Raw genomic sequence first — 19,533 nt, 5'->3', positions numbered from 1 at the left:
GTGAGTTCCTCCTCTGGCCACAAACTTGCCATTTGGAGCCCTGAAAGGCCATTGCACCTTTGGTTAATGGAATCAAGGATTAATAATGGAAGCTTTTGCTCACATTGTCCCAGATACAAGGTAAGCAACCAGGCTTGCATCCCAAACCCCTTTAAAGTACTGAGACCCACCTGCTGGTTAGATGCTCACAGGGAAGACCCTCTGGTGCCCTTCATCCATCTCTCTCTCATAGCACATTGGCAGCAGTGCAGTTGAGAGCCAAGGTTACTTGATGAGATCAAAGGCAAGCAAGCATTCCACTTGCTGGCACAGAACCACGGTGGAATTATGGTAAATTCTGTCAGCACCTCTTTGTGTTTTTCCAAGTTCTCATCTGTAAAATGTTAACCATGATCTGCGAAACACAAACCAGGCATCTTCTGGTGTTCTTGGAGCAGAGTGAGAAGGACTCCAAAGATCCTGGCTACCAAAATGCCCCAGCTGCAGTGATGCCTCCAGCCACAGCCCTCCCATCATAGCCAAGGCAGATGAGCATGATCTCTGTCACCTTGGAGTCTTCTTAATCCACACATGGCCACTGCTGAAGATGGCTGTCGCTTCAAGTGCTATGGGTAATGACTTGGATGTCACTCTCTCCCTCATACTCACACTCACGTCACCCTGCACACCTGCTAGGGTACACACTAGCAAGAAGCTGGAGTCAGGAGCCAGAGCTGGGAATCAAACCCAGGTACTCCAGTGTGGGACCCAGATGCCTTAGCCAGCATCTTAACCACTAGAGCACACACCCACCATTTGATCAGAAAGCCTTCAAAAGTGAACAATTTATCTGACATCTGTGAAAATGACAACCTTCAGTGTGAACCTCTCACACATAGCTGCATTCTGGCTCTTGGGGACCCTTGTGATTATCAGCAAAATTTTTGCTTCTTGATACACATCTATGTAGCACAGAACAACCACACTATGGAGTATGTCACATAGAAATGCGCCTACCAGCAGCGTAAACCAGCATGACTTTGCTCACACACCCGGGTAGCCTCTGTTGCTGAGCTAAAAACTGTGGCCTCTGTCCTTTTTCACGCTGTTGATCATTTCCTGCATTCCCACATCTCTCACCCTGCCTCCCTGCCAGGAATTTGCCTTTTGCTTGGAACTCCTCGTTTGAGGTCTTAAAAAGACGGTTTTTACATGCTCCTTTCTTGGCAGATACGCACACTTTGCAAAACTCTTGCTTATCAGATCCAAGAAACTCTGTAGCCAAGAACGTAAATTTTCAGGATTTCTTGGGCTCTGAAGCCTGTGCTCAAAGATCAGAGCATTCCCACCCCTGTACACTTAACTCTTTTCCTTCCACGTCATTCTGCCTCCTCTACCTGCACAATACCTGTTGCTGGCAATTTCGAACGATAAATTGTGCTGTGTGAGAGAACATTTAGGAACTCTCCACGTTTGTGTGTGATTATTTAGTGCAAATGGCAGGAAAAACACAAACTACAAAAGTCAGAGTGGATGTGTGAATTCCTGTACTTTCCCATGGGAGAATACAACCATCCCTCTGTGACCCTGGCCTTACTAGGTGTGCAAATCTTGGTGAGACCAAGAGCACATGCTTTTAGGTGTTGCAATGCACGCACCAGTTAGGACTCTGATTTTAAATACATTCACTTGCTGCATAACAAGATTGTAGTGAACAAGGGTAGCATTGTGACATTGTGTAATTGCTCTTGGTGATGTTAGCACACTGACAAAAACACCAAAGGAGGCCGGCACCCTGGCTTAACAGCCTAATCCTCCGCCTTGCGGCGCCGGCGTGCCAGATTCTATCCCGGTTGCCCCTCTTCCAGGCCAGCTCTCTGCTATGACCAGGGAAGGCAGTGGAGGATGGCCCAAGTCCTTGGGCCCTGCACCCGCATGGGAGACCAGGAGAAGCACCTGGCTCCTGGCTGCGGATCAGCACGATGCGCTGGCCGCAGCGGCCATTGGAGGGTGATGAACCAACAGCAAAAAGGAAGACCTTTCTCTCTGTCTCTCTCTCTCACTATCCACTCTGCCTGTAAAAAAAAAAAAAAAAAAAAAAAAAAAAAAAGTCACCAAAGAAGGCATCTCTCAGAAGAGTTCTCACCATTAAGCCATACACGTCTATGATATTGTCTCAGCCTCAAACTCCAGAAAGCAAAGAGTGTGATGTCAGACACCACGGGCAGGATTGTGGTTGGGCCTCAGGCTCAACCAGGACCAGACTCAACTGACATCAGGATTTTCTCCTTCTCTCTTCCTTCGGGGGCGTCTGGATCATCCATCCTTCACACAGTCAGCTTAATCAGTTCTGGATTTCACACCATAGGTAAAGGCACCCAGAAGATTGTGATTCTATTTCTCCTGAGATTCCTGAAGAGTAGATTTTTAATTCCCACCATGTCTCAGGGGTTAGGAGATTACTGTCTTGCATCGCTAGAGAATGTATAAATGTTACCCAGTGAAAACATTTTTCTTAAAATTCTTAGCAAATAAAGTTCACTGGGAAAGGCTAATCCTTGAGCTCAGGGCAATTGGTTGTTTTGTCTAAAACTTCATTACATTCATCTTATCTTATCCAGTAAGCTGGCTTCGTTATTTCTTTTGCAGTACGGCTAAAAGTCAATGGAGATAACAGTATTTGTGATTTCTGTAGCTATCGTTTCTTCTCTTTCATATTTTTCATTTGATGAAGCAGTCTCTATCATATCTCTTTATAGCATTTAGCCAATAGTACAGGTAGATTAGGAAAAGTTTGTGTCTTCCTGGAAGAACTATGAGGGAATAATGCAAGGCGTGAAGGATGAGCTTAATTTGGCTACATATTCCATTACTATCAAATACATTGTCTGCGATGATAGGAATACATTTTTGTTATATTTAGCATAATATAAATAGTTTACACTTATATTATGGGATGGGCTTTTGGTTAATTAAGATACCCATGTTCCACATCAAAGTACCTAGGATTGATACCCATCTCTGTCTCCTGATTCCAGCTTCCTGCTAATACAGACCAGAGGAGACAGTAATGATATTTCAAGTAATTGGGTCCCTGGTCCTTAAGTGGGAGACTGAAATGAGTTCCTGATCCCTGACTTTGACCCTATCCCGGAACTAGCTGTTGTGGGCATCTGTGAAGTGAACCGGCAGATACAGATAGAATCTCTCTCTCTCTCTCTCTCTCTCTCTGTCTCCTATCTTTCTCTTTTTCTGTCTTCCTCTCAAATAAATTTAAAAACTCATTCACACAGTAAACGACAGAAGACATACAGGGGCTAGACAGAACTGTGTTGGACAAGAACAATGCCCTCTCAGCCAGGAAAGGAAAGACGCAGGTCTAACGGGACATTTAAATTATATTTTCCTACCATCCCAGTTTGGGATCAGGTCCCAAAGTCTGAGATCATTCCATTAAATGCCAAGTCTGATCACATGATAAGAGAGACCGCTAGACCACAATGAGTCTCATGCTAAGAGATTGAACAATGAGTTATTATAGCATTAGCCCACTGCCTACCTCCAGACTGGGTTAGAGATGGTGAGTCATTTACTAGGGATCCTGAAAAGAAGAACAATGGGATTCCTTTGAAAAAAGCCACTGCTCCTGTGTCCTGGGCTTTCCTCTCCCTTGGGCAGAGCTATCTGCTCTGAGTGTGAACGTGTCTTCCAGAGAACCACGGCATGGTACTTGCTTCCTAGAATTCAAAAGACACAAGTCCTTCTGCCTGGCTCATGCCAGAGAACTGAAAAAAGGTGGTTGGCTGGCTGGCTGGAGATGGCAGAGTGAGAACACAAGGAAACTCTGCAATGGCAGAGCAACACATGGAAGGTCGTGCAAATTCTGTGTTCAGATGCCAATTCCATCATGTGCATCCAGGCTAAGTCATCTTAAAATGGACTTAAACCACTAGGACTGCATGAAGCTTGAGGTGAACTCAAAGGGATGAGCCTTAAGCAAGTAGAGCCCAGCAGGGAAGTCACTAGCAGCCAACTGGAGAAGGAAGATCACAACATGAGGACCTGCATGGTAGGGTTTGGTTTCCAAAAGACTTCACAATATCCACTAGGAAAGAACCAACTCCTGGAATCACAAGACCCAGAATGCAACGTTAGAAAATTGACAAATATAATATCTGCTCTCACCTGTCACCCAACCTTCAGCCCGTCTTGGACATCTTCATGTAGGACAGACTTCCCTGGCTGAGTCAAGCCTAATGTGTGAATGGAATCAAGATCTGAGTGTTGACATTGCATTGAACCAGAGTGCAATAACTTGGGAATAAAAAAACTCCCTGGTTTTTACCTAATAGTGATTGGAAGGTAAAAAAAAAAAAAAATAGCCTGAAATTGCATTCAGAGATTGGATAGGAAGGGATGGTCCTGTCTATTCAGTTATTTGCTCTGTCCAGCCGGAAATGACTTGATTCTGAATCCTCTTTCATGGAATTCCTGTAGCTCTGTAAGAAAGTGAGCGAAGACGTTGCATCTCCCCTCTTGGGGCACAGCAAGAGGAATAAGTGTGTTCCTCTAACACCTTTTCAAATTCTAATAATCAATAGTCTCTATAACTGGTTTTAAAAACTTCCATGGCCGGCGCCGCGGCTCACTAGGCTAATCCTCCGCCTTGCGGCGCCGGCACACCGGGTTCTAGTCCCAGTCGGGGCACCGATCCTGTCCCGGTTGCCCCTCTTCCAGGCCAGCTCTCTGCTGTGGCCAGGGAGTGCAGTGGAGGATGGGCCAAGTCCTTGGGCCCTGCACCCCATGGGAGACCAGGAGAAGCACCTGGCTCCTGCCATCGGATCAGCGCAGTGCGCCGGCAGCAGCAGCCATTGGAGGGTGAACCAACAGCAAAAAGGAAGACCTTTCTCTCTGTCTCTCTCTCTCTCACTGTCCACTCTGCCTGTCAAAAAAAAAAAAAACCACAAACAAACAAACAAAAAAAACTTTCATGAGAAAATGTTCAACTGGTCACCTATTTCTCTTTGTCTGGGCTTCAGTGCCACAATCTTTAAGAGACCAATTTGTGGAGTCTTGACCAGCTCCTAGGTACAGGCAAACAGCCTCTCCTATTCGTAACTCTGTGACTTAATGTCACCTGAATTTGCATTAACTTTGGGGACAGTGATGTCACACTTCTGGCATGGGCTAAAACTTGTCATAACTTTTCACACATGCTTCTATTGTACAGAGAACCCAGGGGGCAAATGCTTACCTTTGTGTGTCGTTGTGTTAAATGTGATTTTCCCTCCTGCTCTCAGTACAGTAACAACTTTTGCCTCTATATAATTTACTTTCTCTTCCACTACACTTAATGCCAAAGAAGGGAAGCAGTGAATCTCTGTATGCCTTTCTCTTCGAGTCCCCTCTAAGGTGCAGAGGGCACTGGCTGGCAGGTGAGTGCTTAGGTGAGCTGGACACCTGGACCAAAAATCCTGGTTCCAGACCTCACTAGCTATATCACCATGGGCATGAACCTCATAGGATTCCTTTGAAAGTTGAGAAAATGATTTGTGTCAAACATGCAGTTTGTGATTGGACTGCGGTAGGTATGCTACCATCTCTGATTGTTATGAATGGTGCTTTCTCTATCATGGGTCAGGCACCAATCTCAGAATTTGCTCACATCTGACGAATCTGCCACTTTAAATGTTGGGCTCAGAGATCCCCAAGATAATGAGGTTCTTGACTTTGGTGTTCATGTCCCCACTTCCAGAGCTTGGCTGCATATTCCAATACCTCCCACCCATTTCTTCGCTTTATGGCTCACAATGTCAGTGTCCCTGCATGATGTCAGTGTCCTCAGGCTCTGCAGACAATGCTAAACAGGAGGAAAGGGTACTCATTCTATGTGTCCCCAGCACTGTTTCACCTTTTTGTCTTCCTTTCTAATATCCACTGAGAATGAACACATTAGCTGTGGAGCACAACTAGATGCTCAGGGCTCTTCCTGACATTAAAATCTGATGACTGCAGAACCCTATTTCTCTTGTTTTTCTTAAATTAAAAGGAAAACAAAAAGAAACTAGAACAATTCCTGAGACCTATGCCATCCTCATCTGAAATGACCAGAGCAATTCCACTATCTCAAGGCCATTGAGAAAAGTGTCAAGTTCACAGTGTATTGCAGTGTGTCTTTCAAAGATGAGTATCATTATAAGAAGTCTTGATTTCACACATTGCATGAAATCTCCATGTATTTCAAGTCAGTAGAATTAACTATAGCAGATATACCTCACCCAAGATATAAACACAGGTGTTCCTCAGAATCCACAGGAGATTGGTTCCTGGACCCCTGTGGATACCAAACTTCATGGATGCTCAAGCCCCATACACAAAATAGAGTAATATAAATATATCAGTTATGAATACCCTCCTGTGTACTTTAAATCATCTCTAAGTTACTTACAATACATAACGTGAGACAAATGCTATGCAAATCATTGTTAGACCATATTGTTTAGGGAATAATGACAAAAAATGCCTATATGTGCTCAGTACAGACACAGTACTTTTTTTCCAATATTTTTTATCTGTCCTTGGCTGAATCTGTGCCTGCAGATGCAAAAGGCTGATCCAATCAAATCACCTAAAATTATAAATCATGTAAAGTCCTCCAAGATTTCTAAGAAGGCTAAAAAAATTACTTCAAATATCTATAGACTTATTTACAGTCATTGAATAATTTTTAACTCTATTTTTAAATAAGTACAAACTCAAGATCTAGAGCAGTGATTCAGCCATTTTTTCTAGAACAATATACTTATGATGGACTAACTTGGACTAAAAGTTATGTTTCACCAACTCTAAGGTACTTCACAGTTTCACAGACAATAAAATATGAAAAAATGTCAGAATCAATGATATCTGATATTGCCTTTCTATTCGTGAAAACCCAATCAAGTATTATTCATGAAAAGGATATATGTCCTCATGTTATCATTGCAAATGGAAAAACACTGAGAGGAGTCAATTATTTTATTTAAAAATAATAACTTATTACTAGGAAAGTACCTTTCAGTGAACAACTTGAATGGAATTTAAAAAGAGTGGAAATAAAATAAATTCCAGCAAGGCATATAATGGGGTACTGGCAGGGTGACATCAAGTCACCCTTCTATCATGAATCTATTTACCCACCTCCCGATCTATTTATCCTCCTGTCGTCAGAGATTTAGACAGGGATCATCTCAGAAGGGGCTCACTTCACAACAGGAGATGCCCTCCCTTGCCATGTGGCTTATCTAGCACTGAGGGACAGTTATCACCTGCCTCTGCTCTATCAGTATTCTCCAGGTGGGCCAAAGGCAGCCCTTCCTTGGAGAACAGCCTTCTGGAGTGGAGTGAAGCTGGTTTGCATAAAAACAGATTGAGCCTCTCCAACAAAACATTTAAGGTTAAGGCTACCAGAGCAGGTAAATTGCCACTTGGGAGTGCCTGGGTTCAAGTCATGCTCCACTACTAACACACACCTTGGGAGGTAGCAGGTGATCCAAGTACTTGTGCAGGAGACTTGGACTGAGTTCTGGGTTCCTGGTTTTGACATGGCCCTAGCTGCAATGGGCATTTAGGGAATGAGCCGGGGTATTTATGCCTCTCTCTCTCTCTCTCTCTCTTTCTCTCTCTCCCCCCTCCCCATCCATCACTCCCTCCCTCTCTCCCCACCTCTTCCTCTCCCTCTTTGATTCCCTTCTCCTCTCTCTCTTTTAAATAATAATTGAATGAATAAATAATGTTTTAAAACCACAGTAAAGAGGTAGACATTGTGATGCAGCAGGGTAAGCCACAGCTTGAGATGCCTGCGTCCCATATTGGAATGCCAGTTCCATATCCAGCTCCTCCACTGCTGAACCAATTTTCTGCTAATGCGTACTGGGAGACAGTGGGTGATGGCGCAGGTCCTTGGGTACCTGTCACCTACATGGTAGACTCAGATGGACTTCCTATCTCCTGGCTTCCACCTATTTCTAACCCTGGCTATTGTGGGCATTTGAGGAGTGAATAAGTGGATATTAGACCTGTCTCTGTCTTTCCCTTTCTCTGTTGCTCAGCCTTACAAGTAAATAAATAAAAATAAATAAAAATAAACCCTAAAAAATAATGATAACAACACTAAGGCTACCAGTCAGCATGCAGAGCGATGCTGTAGCTGTACTAGAAAGAGTTTCCTGTGCTCAGTACCAATATCAAATTCTTCATTACTAATGGAGAAGTGAAAATACATGTGTCCTACATATTAGCTGAAACTTAAGCTCTTTGCTTGAGAAAAGACGTAGGCAGAAAAGTACAGTAAGTGCTTCAGAGAGGGATTCGGAATGAAGAAAAGGGATCCCTGAGCTGTTGGCTGGGTTCACAAAGACCACTGCCAGACAGAGGTGGGCTGGTTGCCACAGGCATGTGGGTGAATTTGGAGAGCAATGCACTCCCACCCTAGCACAGAGCCATGCTGGGGAATGACGGAGAAACTTCTGAAAGAGAGCTGAGCAAGGTTTACCTTAGAGCTATGTATAGAAAAGTTGGCTTAGCCTCATTCTGAACTTGAAGAAAAGGGAGCTGAAAGACAAAACAGTGAAAATATGTCCTGTCCATGGCTTTCAGCAAAGAAATCAAGACTGTCCCTTTTCACCACTTCAGCAGAGTTTCCTCTGTCAGTCAGGGAAAAGGTATTAGATCCATTCATTTATGGGGTTATGAAAAAGAAGAGAAAACAATAACAATAGGACCAAAAAATCAAGCTAGCAATTCTGAAATATACAATTTACTATATGAATAATTGCCCTACATGGCACTAGAACAAGAGAACTGATCTTCCCATCCAGCTATAATTTTGAACCCTCTGGCCACCTTCTTCCCTTTCCCTCCATATGCTAACTATGCAGATTGGATAATTACAGAAGTTGCACACATATGTGCACTGAAACTTCATGTTGTGTTCCATAGATTTGTATAATGTTTGCATTTAATTAAAAAATTAAGCTAGTAAATGGAAGAGAAATGTGTTGATGCTATCACATGCTAAAGAGCCTTGACAATGTCTGTGTGTGCACAGTCTCTTGTACGGTGCTCACAAGAGTCAGTCTCTTGGTGTCCCTGTTCATCAGAAATGTTAAAATGTTCCATGGCAACTGTATAATTGCAGGATTGTATGACATGGTTAGCACCCAAGCTGGTGATTGTATTTTTGGAACTTGTTCTACATTCTTAGGCCACTCAGAAGGAGAAATAATTATGCTGATAAAAATGTTCCAAGAATAGGACTTCTTTTTTTTTGTAAAAGTTAAGAGTACAACTGACCTGAAACTAAGAAGCCGTTAGCCATGGATTTCTAGTATGGAATAAAGTTGATCAAAAAACTGTCCAGGGGCCTGCACTGTGTCACAGAAGATTAAGCAAACACCCGTGACAATGCCATTTCATATTTTTGAAGGACCAGTTTGAGTACTTGCAACTCTGCTTCCCATCCAGCTCCCTGCTAATGCATCTGGAAAAGCAGTGGAACAGGGCCCAAGTATTTGGGTCCCTGCCATCCATGTGGGAGACCTGGGTGGAGCTCCACACTCCTGGCTTTGGCCTGGTCTAGCCATGATTGTGGCTGTCGTTTGGGGAGTAAACCAGTGGATAAAAGAGTGGGCTCTCTCTCTCTCTCTCTCTCTCTCATTCTCTCTCTATACCTCTGCCTTTCAAATAGATAAATAAATATTTAACAAAAATTTAAATATTAATATGGGCACAAATATGTTCAGATCTCCCACACAAGCTGTGTGAAAAATACATTTTCTAATAGCTGATTTTGAGGAGTTCTGTCAGTAACATTCTCTGACCGGAAGCATGATCCTGTACCTCCATCAGCTGATCTCTAATATTCCCATCTGTACTGCCCAGCTGAGTCCTAGAGAATCCAAGGCAAGAGAAAGTGGTGAAGTTATCTGAATAGTTCTTATAGGTGCATTTTACATGATAATAAAGACATCAACTTTCATGGTGACATTTCACCTCTGAATTATAGCACCTCATAAGTTGGTCACAGCAAGGGACTGCCTTAGAAATGGCCTGACGTCTTGGACTATGCTAAATTAAATTCATTTTGAAAGCATTTGGATTCTATTTCATTATGATGTAAGCATATTTATTATAAAGATTTTTGTCTTGTGATTAAAAGTCTGTTCATTTTGTTACAAAAAAGAAATTAATCAAAAAACAATGACAAGGTTTGTCAGGCTTGCCAGAAGGATGTCAGTATTGATAAAATTGAAACATTATGTTCACCTTCCCAGATATCATATCATTAGAGGCTGGCTTCCAACCTTTTTTATCTTCCATGCATAAAGTTTAAATGCCATGTCTGAACTCTGATTCTGTTCTAGAAAGACTGATTTCTACAATGAAATTAATTTGTGTCATCCATGAAATCAAAGAAAACATGTTCACCAAGAGGGTGTTTTTTGGCTTTTCCTTCACTCTGAGCTGCCTTTCTTTCTTTTTCTTTTTTTTTTTTTTAATTTTTGTATTAATTTGAAAAGAGTTACAGAGGCAGAGAAGAGATCGAGATCTTCCATCCACTGGTTCACTCCCCAAATGGCTGCAGTGGCTGGAGTTGGGCCAATACGAAGCCAGGAGCCAGAGGTTTCTTCCGGGTCTCCCACCTGGGTGCAGTGGCTAAAGGACCTGGGCCAACTTCTACTGGTTTCCCAGGCCATAGCAGGGAGCTGGATTGGAAGTGGAGCAGCCATGACTTGAGCTGGTTCCCTATGGGATGCCAGCACTGCAGGTGGCAGCTTTACCCACTATGCCATAGTGCTGGCCTCCTGCCTTTCTTTTCTTTTCTTTTTTTTTTTTTTTTTTTGACAGGCAGAGTTAGAGAGAGAGACAGACAGAAAGATCTTCCTTCCATTGGTTCATCCCCCAAATGGCTGCTACGTCCAGCACGCTACACAAATCCGAAACCAGGAGCCAGATGCTTCCTCCTGGTCTCCCATGTGGGTGCAGGGCCCAAGCACTTGGGCCATCCTCCACTGCCTTCCTGGGCCACAACAGAGAGCTGGACTGGAAGAGGAGCAACTGGGACAGAATCCGGCGCCCCAGCTGGGACTAGAACCCGGTGTGCCGGCGCTGCAGGCCGAGGATTAGCCTAGTGAGCCGGGGCACCGGCCCTCCTGCCTTTCTTTAAATCCTTGACAGCTGAATACTGAACCACGATTGTAAGTGAGAAATGGCCACTGTTTTCCAACAGAAGCATTCATTTCACTGAGCGACTCTACTACTTTTCTGAGCCTTTTTGGTGTTTTGAGACGTAATTCCTAATTCCAACTGAAGTGGATGAGAGTGAGAGTGAAATATGAACAGTGGGCAATGGTTGTGAGTCTTAGAGTAAAATTGTTGTCATGTTTTCAGGACATCAGAATAAATATTTCCTATAGTACAGTGAGATTTTAGAACTTATTTGAACCTTTCGTAACTGATATTTGGATTTCATTTCCTTATTTTTTAAATGTCAGAATGAATTATGTGGATTTGATGACAAACACAGGACAGTATTTTTCCTTGTTGAATCATTCTAGCCCGATCATTATTTCCAGTAACAACTGCGAACTTTGATTTCCAAATGGCAGAGCTTCATATCTCAAGAACGAATGTCAAAATCAGATGCACCGATACCATGACCAGGAAGTGGCCACAATATGTCCAGAAGTGCAGCTTGGCTGACAGGATCTGTAGGGCATTATTGGTTACTTGGAGAATGCCTTTGCATGCCAAGTCAAAAAAAAAAAAAAAAACCAGCATCTGGGAGGGTGTTTAGCTTAGTGATAACTTGTCCATTAGGACATGCGTGTTCAGTACCCCTGGCTCTGCTCCTGACTCCAGCTAACTCTTTGCACACTGTGGGAGGTAGCATATGATGGCTCAAGTAGCTGGGCCCCTACCACCCACTTTGGAGACCTGGATTGTGTTGCTGTTGCTTGGTTCGGTCTGGCCCAGCCCTGGGCTGTTGTAGGCATATGGGGACCAAACCAGTGGATAGAAGATCTCTCTCTCTCTCTCTCTCTCTCTCTCTCTCTCTCTATCTTTCCCCCTCTTGCTGTCTCTCTGCCTCAAATAAAAAAAATAGAAAACATGAGGAACTTTATGATGAAAAGGGTATTTCATCTGAGACATGTATTGAGTTCCAAGACAAAGCAGACTAATTGCAAAGATGGTCAGGTTAAAAATGGATCTGGAAAAAGAAATCACTGTCCAAGTCGCCCTGACATTGTGCAGTGGCTATTGGTTGATGGTAAAGACCATGGTGTGTCTGCTAACCACTCCTATAAAAACCCTCAGTCCATACTGCAAGGATCTATACGAAAGAAGCCAGACCAGTCCAAGTGTTGATGGCACTTCCAGGGCTGGAAGCAACCAGAAGGGCAAGTGGCTTCTACATAACTGGGTGTTAAGAGGCAGAGATTACATGACATTTTTATTGCCTTTGGCCAGTAAGGAGATATTTGCAGTGAACCATAGTTTTGTTTGTTTGTTTGTTTTTCCATTCTAATTCTTTACTACACTATAAAAAACCTTTTGAAATATTTAGATCTTTAATAAATCACAGGTGTTTTCTCTTTTTTCAATTTTACAATATTTATTTATTTGAAAGGCACAGTAACAAGAAGAGATGGAAGGAGGGAAGGAAGGAGAGAGAGAGAGAGAGAACAATTTTCCATTCACTGGTTCACTGCTCATAGGACTGTAACACCCGACTCCGTTGAGTTGTACATGCATTTATTTGTATGCAGTGATGTGTGTTTTTATGGTTCACAGGTGTTTTATTCTAATCCAAACTACACTCATAAAAGAATCCTGTGAAATACAGAGATGAACAGCTTTGGAAATTTTTAGCTCATCTTAAAGCACATGCAAGATTAATTAACATCTACCTTCCTTGGCGCACTTGATCCAGTGTTGTAGGCATGCCCAGTACATGTCCAGCACATGCAAGTGGTTGTCCATCAGATAGGACCATAGGGTAGAACCGTCTGGAGAATATTCTAGCACATTTAAGCATCATTCCCTAGGCAAAGAGCTAGCCAGAGGCAAAACTGAGAACTAGAAATTTTGTCTTCAGTGTGCTCCCACCCCTACTCTCACTGGCATTGGCCTCTCCCCGACATGGTTGCACGTTTGTCTTTGTTTTCCCTCTGTTTTAGTCTGTTTCCGTTTTCCATACCAGAAACCTGAGAATGAGTAATTGATAAAGGAAAGAGGTTTATTCTGGTTCACGGTTCTAGAGGCTAGGAAGCCCAAAAGCTGGTGCCAGCAAGGGCCTCAGACTGCCTGAATGTATGCAAGAAAGTGAAAGGGCAAGTGGACACAGGCAGACAAGGGAGCACGCCAGGGGCAGCCTTGCTTTGCAGCGACCCACTCGTGCAGTAATGAATCCAGACCCATGAGTGTTGAGAGCTTACTCACTACTGTAGACAGACGTTCATCTACCCATGAAGACCCAGCTTCTGTGGCCCAAACATGTCCCGCTGGGCTCCACTTCCCTACACTTCTGCATCTAGGAATTAAGGCTCCGACAGATAAACTTCAGGGGGACATAGTCAAGCCAGAACCCTGTCTCCTTAAGAAATCATTCTCCTGGTGGAAAGAGGCGGCCTTGATTATTGCTCCATCCACCTCCCACCCCAGCCCTGGTATCGGAAGTCTGTCCCCACTGCCTGAACCCAATGATACCCAGCAACAAGGCCTATCAGATGCCCAACCAGCTCTGAGGAAGTCCTAGAGGTCACCGTGGGGCTGTCCTCTCTTACACCAATGCTGGACACTGAGCACGGGCTTCTTAGCTGTTTTCAATGCCCTAACTGGCTTCTCTGAAGTCGTGATTGTCATGCCCTTTTCTGTCTCTTCATACTCCTTCTCCCTCATAGCCATTCATGTTGACCGCTGACATCTTCCCTTCAGCAGCATCCCTAAGGCTACATAATTGTTTCAAAATATCCAATTCCACCAACTTCTAAATTCCAAATTTTTGAACCAAAATAAACTCATCTTTTAATTGCATTTTTCATGAAATTTATGAGTTCTAGTCATATATAATTCAAAGGTCAGCTTCTCTTTAAAACTTTCAGAAATGGTGGACAGCTGGTCGGCACAGCACGTAAGACACCACTTGGAACACCTATATCCCACATGGGAACACCTGGTTCAGGTGCTAGTTCCTCCACTCCCAAACCAGCTTCCTGCTAATGCTCATCCTGGGAGGCAGCAGGTGATAGGGACACTTGGGTGGAGTTCCAGGTTCTTGGCTTTGGTCTGGCCTGGCCCCTGCTGCTGTGAGTCTTTGGGGAGAAAACCAGCAGGTGTAAGATTGTGTGTGTGTGTGTGTGTGAATGCCTTTCAAAATAGATTAAAATAGTATTTTTTTTAAAAGAAAATTTTTAGAAATGACCAAAAGGCATACACAAGTCTTTGCGATGATATAAAATGGTAGATGTAAGCTATGCTGTGCAACTTTAGACAAAAAATTGGGGCTGGCATTGTGGTGCACTTGTGATGTTGGCATCCCACATCAGAGTGCCAGTTTGAGTGTTAGCTGCTCCCCTTCTGATCCAGCTCCCTGCTAATGTGCCCAGAAAGGCAATAGAGGATGATCAAGTACTTGTCACTGCTACCAATGTGGGAGATTTATTTATTATTTATTTATTCATTTGAAAGGCAGAGTGACAGAGGTGGAGGGGGGAGAGAGAGAAAGACAAAGGGAGAGATATCTTCCAACAATTAATTCACTCCCCAAATGTCCACAAGGGCCAGAGCTGGGCCAGACTGAAACCAGGAGCCTGCAATGGCATCTGGGTCTCCAACATGGGTGGTAGGGACCCAAGCACTTGGGTCATCTTCTTCTGCTTTCCCAGGCACCTAAGCAGGGACCTGTATTTGAAGTAAAGCAGCAAGGTTCAGACTGGTACCTAAATGGGATGCCAGGATCACAGATCATGGCTTAATCCACTGCACTACAACACCATCCCCTAAATATTTTTTAGAGCAAACATTAACACATACTAAAATTATTCATGGGGGTAATTGGAAACAGGATTTGACAATTAAAGAAAGAAACCAAAACAAGTAGACAACTCTATTGTAGTTAGACAGGAATTCTATTTCTACAAAGCAGAAAGAAAAGAGAGCAAGGGCCGGCGCCGTGGCTCAACAGGCTAATCCTCCGCCTTGCGGCGCCGGCACACCGGGTTCTAGTCCCGGTCGGGGCACCGATCCTGTCCCGGTTGCCCCTCTTCCAGGCCAGCTCTCTGCTGTGGCCAGGGAGTGCAGTGGAGGATGGCCCAAGTGCTTGGGTCCTGCACCCCATGGGAGACCAGGAGAAGCACCTGGCTCCTGCCATCGGATCAGCGCGGTGTGCTGGCCGCAGCGCGCCAACCGCGGCGGCCATTGGAGGGTGAACCAACGGCAAAAAGGAAGACCTTTCTCTCTGTCTCTCTCTCTCACTGTCCACTCTGCCTGTCAAAAATAAAAAAAAAAAAAAATAAAAAATAAAAAAAAAAAAATAAATAAAAAAAAAAAAAAAAAAAGAAAAGAGAGCAGGGACATCATCGGAAAAACAGGATCTCAGATAGGAAATCTGGAATAGGTGGCTCACTGCATGTAGGGTTAACTGGTTATAACTCTTTTTTTTTTTTTTTTTTTTTTTTTTTTTTTGACAGGCAGAGTGGATAGTGAGAGAGAGAGAGACAGAGAGAAAGGTCTTCCTTTTTGCTGTTGGTTCACCCTCCAATGGCTGCTGTGGCCGGCGCGTCTCGCTGATCCGCAGCCAGGAGCCAGGTGCTTCTCCTGGTCTCCCATGCGGGTGCAGGACCCAAGGACTTGAGCCATCCTCCACTGCCTTCCCAGGCCATAGCAGAGAGCTGGACTGGATGAGGGGCAACTGGGACAGAATCTGGTGCCCCGACCGGGACTAGAACCCGATGTGCCGGCACCGCAAGGCAGAGGATTAGCCTGTTAAGCCACGGCGCCGGCCAACTCGTTAGAACTCTTGAGAAAGCCTAACTTACTAGAAGCAGAGCAGGCACGGAGATTTCTCATCTGCTTCTACCATGAAACACAGCAAAATCTAGTTTCCAACTGGTTGCTTCTGCTCATATTTCTTCACTGATCTGAGTCCTTTCCAAGTTCCTCACTGCCACCTTTGCGAACTCTCAGGTCAAGTCTTCTCCACATTCATTTCCATATTTCATTGTTCTCTTGAAAAATAGGGGAGCAGTATCGTTTGCGCCTGTCCCTTGTTACTCAGTGTGTCACAGCAACTATTATGTTTTTGCTTCAAAGGATGCTAAAGAGACTGCTGATCCCCTGGAAAGGGTTCTGTAAATATCTGTGATGCAGTCACCCCTGCCACTGCCCAACCTGATTCAAAACAATGCAGACTTCACTCTAATGGACTGGTCATCAGGCTTATTCACTGGTAATTAGTAACCCACAAAAGCAGGTATCAGGCCTCAGGTTTGTGTCAAATAGGTCTCAGGGCCTGCAGTGTGGCGCAATGGGGCACCTGCATCCCATATTACAGCACCAGTTTCAGTCCCAGCTTCTTCACTTCCAGTCCAATTCCTGCTGATAAATCTGGGAAGGCAGCAGGAGATGGCCCAAGTACTTCATTTCGGTCCCTGCCACTCATGTGCAGGCCAGGACAGGGTTCCTGGCTCCTGGCTTCTGCCTGGCTCAGCTCTGGCTGTTGTAGGCATTTGGAGAGTTAACTAGCAGATGGAAGATCTCTTGTTCCCTCCCCCTCTCTCTGTCACCCTGCTTTTCAAACAAGCAAACAAATCTTTTTATTAAAGAAAGAGAGAGAAGTTTCTGATGCAAGATCTGATGGCAAGCCTCCTGGCTTCCCCCTAATCCTAACCAAGGGTTTGGGAGCATCCACTCTCTATCCCAGCCTTATGGGCCATATGTCACAGTATATCATCTTCTTTGTTTTCTATAATTTATTTATTTCATTTTATTTGAAAGACAGACCACCAGATAAAGGGTTTTGGAAGCAGAAAGCTATACTGAAAGCTGGATCAAGTCAGGTCCCCTGATTCGAGATGTAGGTGTCCCAAATGGTATCTTAGCCACTGCACCTAATGCCTGCCTTCCTGCTTTATAGAAAGCTATGCTTCCAGATTTGAAAATGCTTGTTTCAGGTAGGATCAATTGATTTTACAGTGTTCTATTCTGTAAATCCAATATATCCAACGTGGAAATAATATGTGAAACAGAAGCCATTGGTGAACTGAAAAGGATCAGGTAGCTTTAGGTTAAACAGAACAACCAAGAAAACGTTTCTTTTTTCCATCCTTTTGAATTCTGCTCATCAGCAGAATCATCCTTCTCTGATTTATTCATTCATAAAGATTCATTAAGCACGTGTCCTGTGCTGGGTGTGGCTTGGCAGAAGGAACAAAGCAGGACGTGAAATGCACTGAGAATGTCCACCTTGGGGGAGGGAAATTCCAAGCAGAGGAGGCAGCGCATCAAGGGGACCAGGAGGTGAGTGTGAGCCTGGCAGTTGCAGGAACAGCCAAGAAGCCCATGGCCCAGGGGGCAGAGTGTAGAGGCTCAGAGAAGCTGATGGGAGGTTTGGATTTCCAGCTCTCATGAGATGGGAACCATGAGCAAGTGCTGAACAGCAGAGGGGTGAGAGAGATGTCCTACTACCTGGGTTCCAACGGGTCACTAATCTTAGGGTGTGAAGACCAAACCAGATCAGAGACTGTTTGGTCATGTTTTGTAACTATTTTCTTTTGTTTAAAGTTTTAGAACAGTACCTATATTAATCATATACTTATATTCTGGGTATAATATCTGAAATTGAAGTAGGCAGGCATGTAGGTTAAAATAGATTAGGTTTGTGAGCTGGAAGATCAAGCCTTCGCCATGCTCCTGTTGTGACCTCACACCCTACCTGATACCTCTGCCACACCCCTGTATGACCTCATGCCCCTACCTAGCCACACCTGGGTCCCACCAGCCAATCAGGTTAATTAACCACTCCCCTATGGAAGTGGGTTAAAAGCCTGGGACATGGTGTGCCCTCCCTTCTTTTCCCTGCCCTCTTGCCAGGAGGGGGCTTGCTGCAGCCCTGCGCCTCCAGGGCGTGTGGCCTTTGGGTCACCCACCCTAGGCTTCCTGGCCTAGATGCTCCTCCACATGGCTGGTTCCTGGTGCTCGGTATGAACCCAGATTTGCTCCCTCTCTCTCTTAGATAAAGCTCTCACTCTCCTTTGCATCTTTCTCACTAAATAAAAGTTTAAAATGTACCATGCTGCCTCATTCATTTTTGCTGGTATTTAGAATTCTTCTTTAAATATTAGGCAAGAACCCTCTCGGGCTTATTAATATTGGGGATTTAATAATAAGCATATGGTGATATCGTCTGGTACCCAGAATTTCGATAGCATAAGTGGCACCCCAGATGGGACTTCTGGGGAACTTTAAGGGGCCACATTTTCGTATATGTTTTAGGGATCATTTCCGATATCAAAATGATGCAACATAGAGCCAGGCTGAAGCAATCAGTGATTAAATGAAAGCTGGGAATTCTCTCTCTGGAAAATTAAAGCTGCTACATTTTTTGTTGTTGCAAAGTTTAGCAAAGATGAGTAAAATGTACTGAGCAACAAAGTTTTCTGATTAGTGGATGGGTTCATCTGACAAGAGAAAAAAAAAACAAAAGAAAGAAAACTGTCAATGACCTGGCTTCAGGAGGCACAGTAGCTAAAGCAGGGTTAGGGTTATTTTGGTGACAGATCTTCATATTTTAAGACAGAGTAAGGGGCCGGGGCTGTGACATAGTGGGTGTAGTGGGTAAAGCTGCTGCCTGCAGCACTGGCATCCCAAAGGGGCATTGGTTCAAGTCTCCACTGCTCCATAGCTGATCCAGCTTTCTACTAATGTGCCTGGGAAAGCAGCAGAAAATGGCCCAAGTCCTGCACCTGTATGGGAGACTTTCTCTTTCTCCCTCTTGAAGGACTTCTGAAAATTTACCTGCTAAAAAACTAGGAAGTGAACAACCCTGACAATGGTCACGCCATTTTAACTACCCCAGCACTATCTTAGGGAACTCTAGTAAAACATTTCCTGGAATTGGGCCGAAACCCCAAGTCAAGGGCAGGCAGCTGCGGTTTGAGATAACAGCGCCAGATAAAGGCATGGGAAGCACCCAACCGCCCCTTATCTGTGGGTCCCGGCAGACGGCAAAAGTATGCAAGGTATTTTCTGCATGCCCCCAGCCCATTGTCTTATTGAAACCCTGTAACCACGCTTTTTTTCTACTTCTGTATCCCCCGCCCTGCTTGCTTAAGAAACTGCCCGCACTACCCCCTTCCCTAGCCCCTTACCCAGTAACCATTAACATATCCAATGGAATTGTAACGCGACTAGATATGCTAATGTTGTGGTTTTAAGCTTTAAATACCCTGTAAAGCTGATGTTCGGGGCCGCTCTCTCTGCACTACACTAGAGGGTGCTGCTGAGACGGCCCAT

This window comes from Lepus europaeus, chromosome 9 (genome assembly GCF_033115175.1).
Source record: "Lepus europaeus isolate LE1 chromosome 9, mLepTim1.pri, whole genome shotgun sequence".
Lineage (NCBI taxonomy): Eukaryota > Metazoa > Chordata > Mammalia > Lagomorpha > Leporidae > Lepus > Lepus europaeus.
This window is presented reverse-complemented; position numbering follows the sequence as displayed.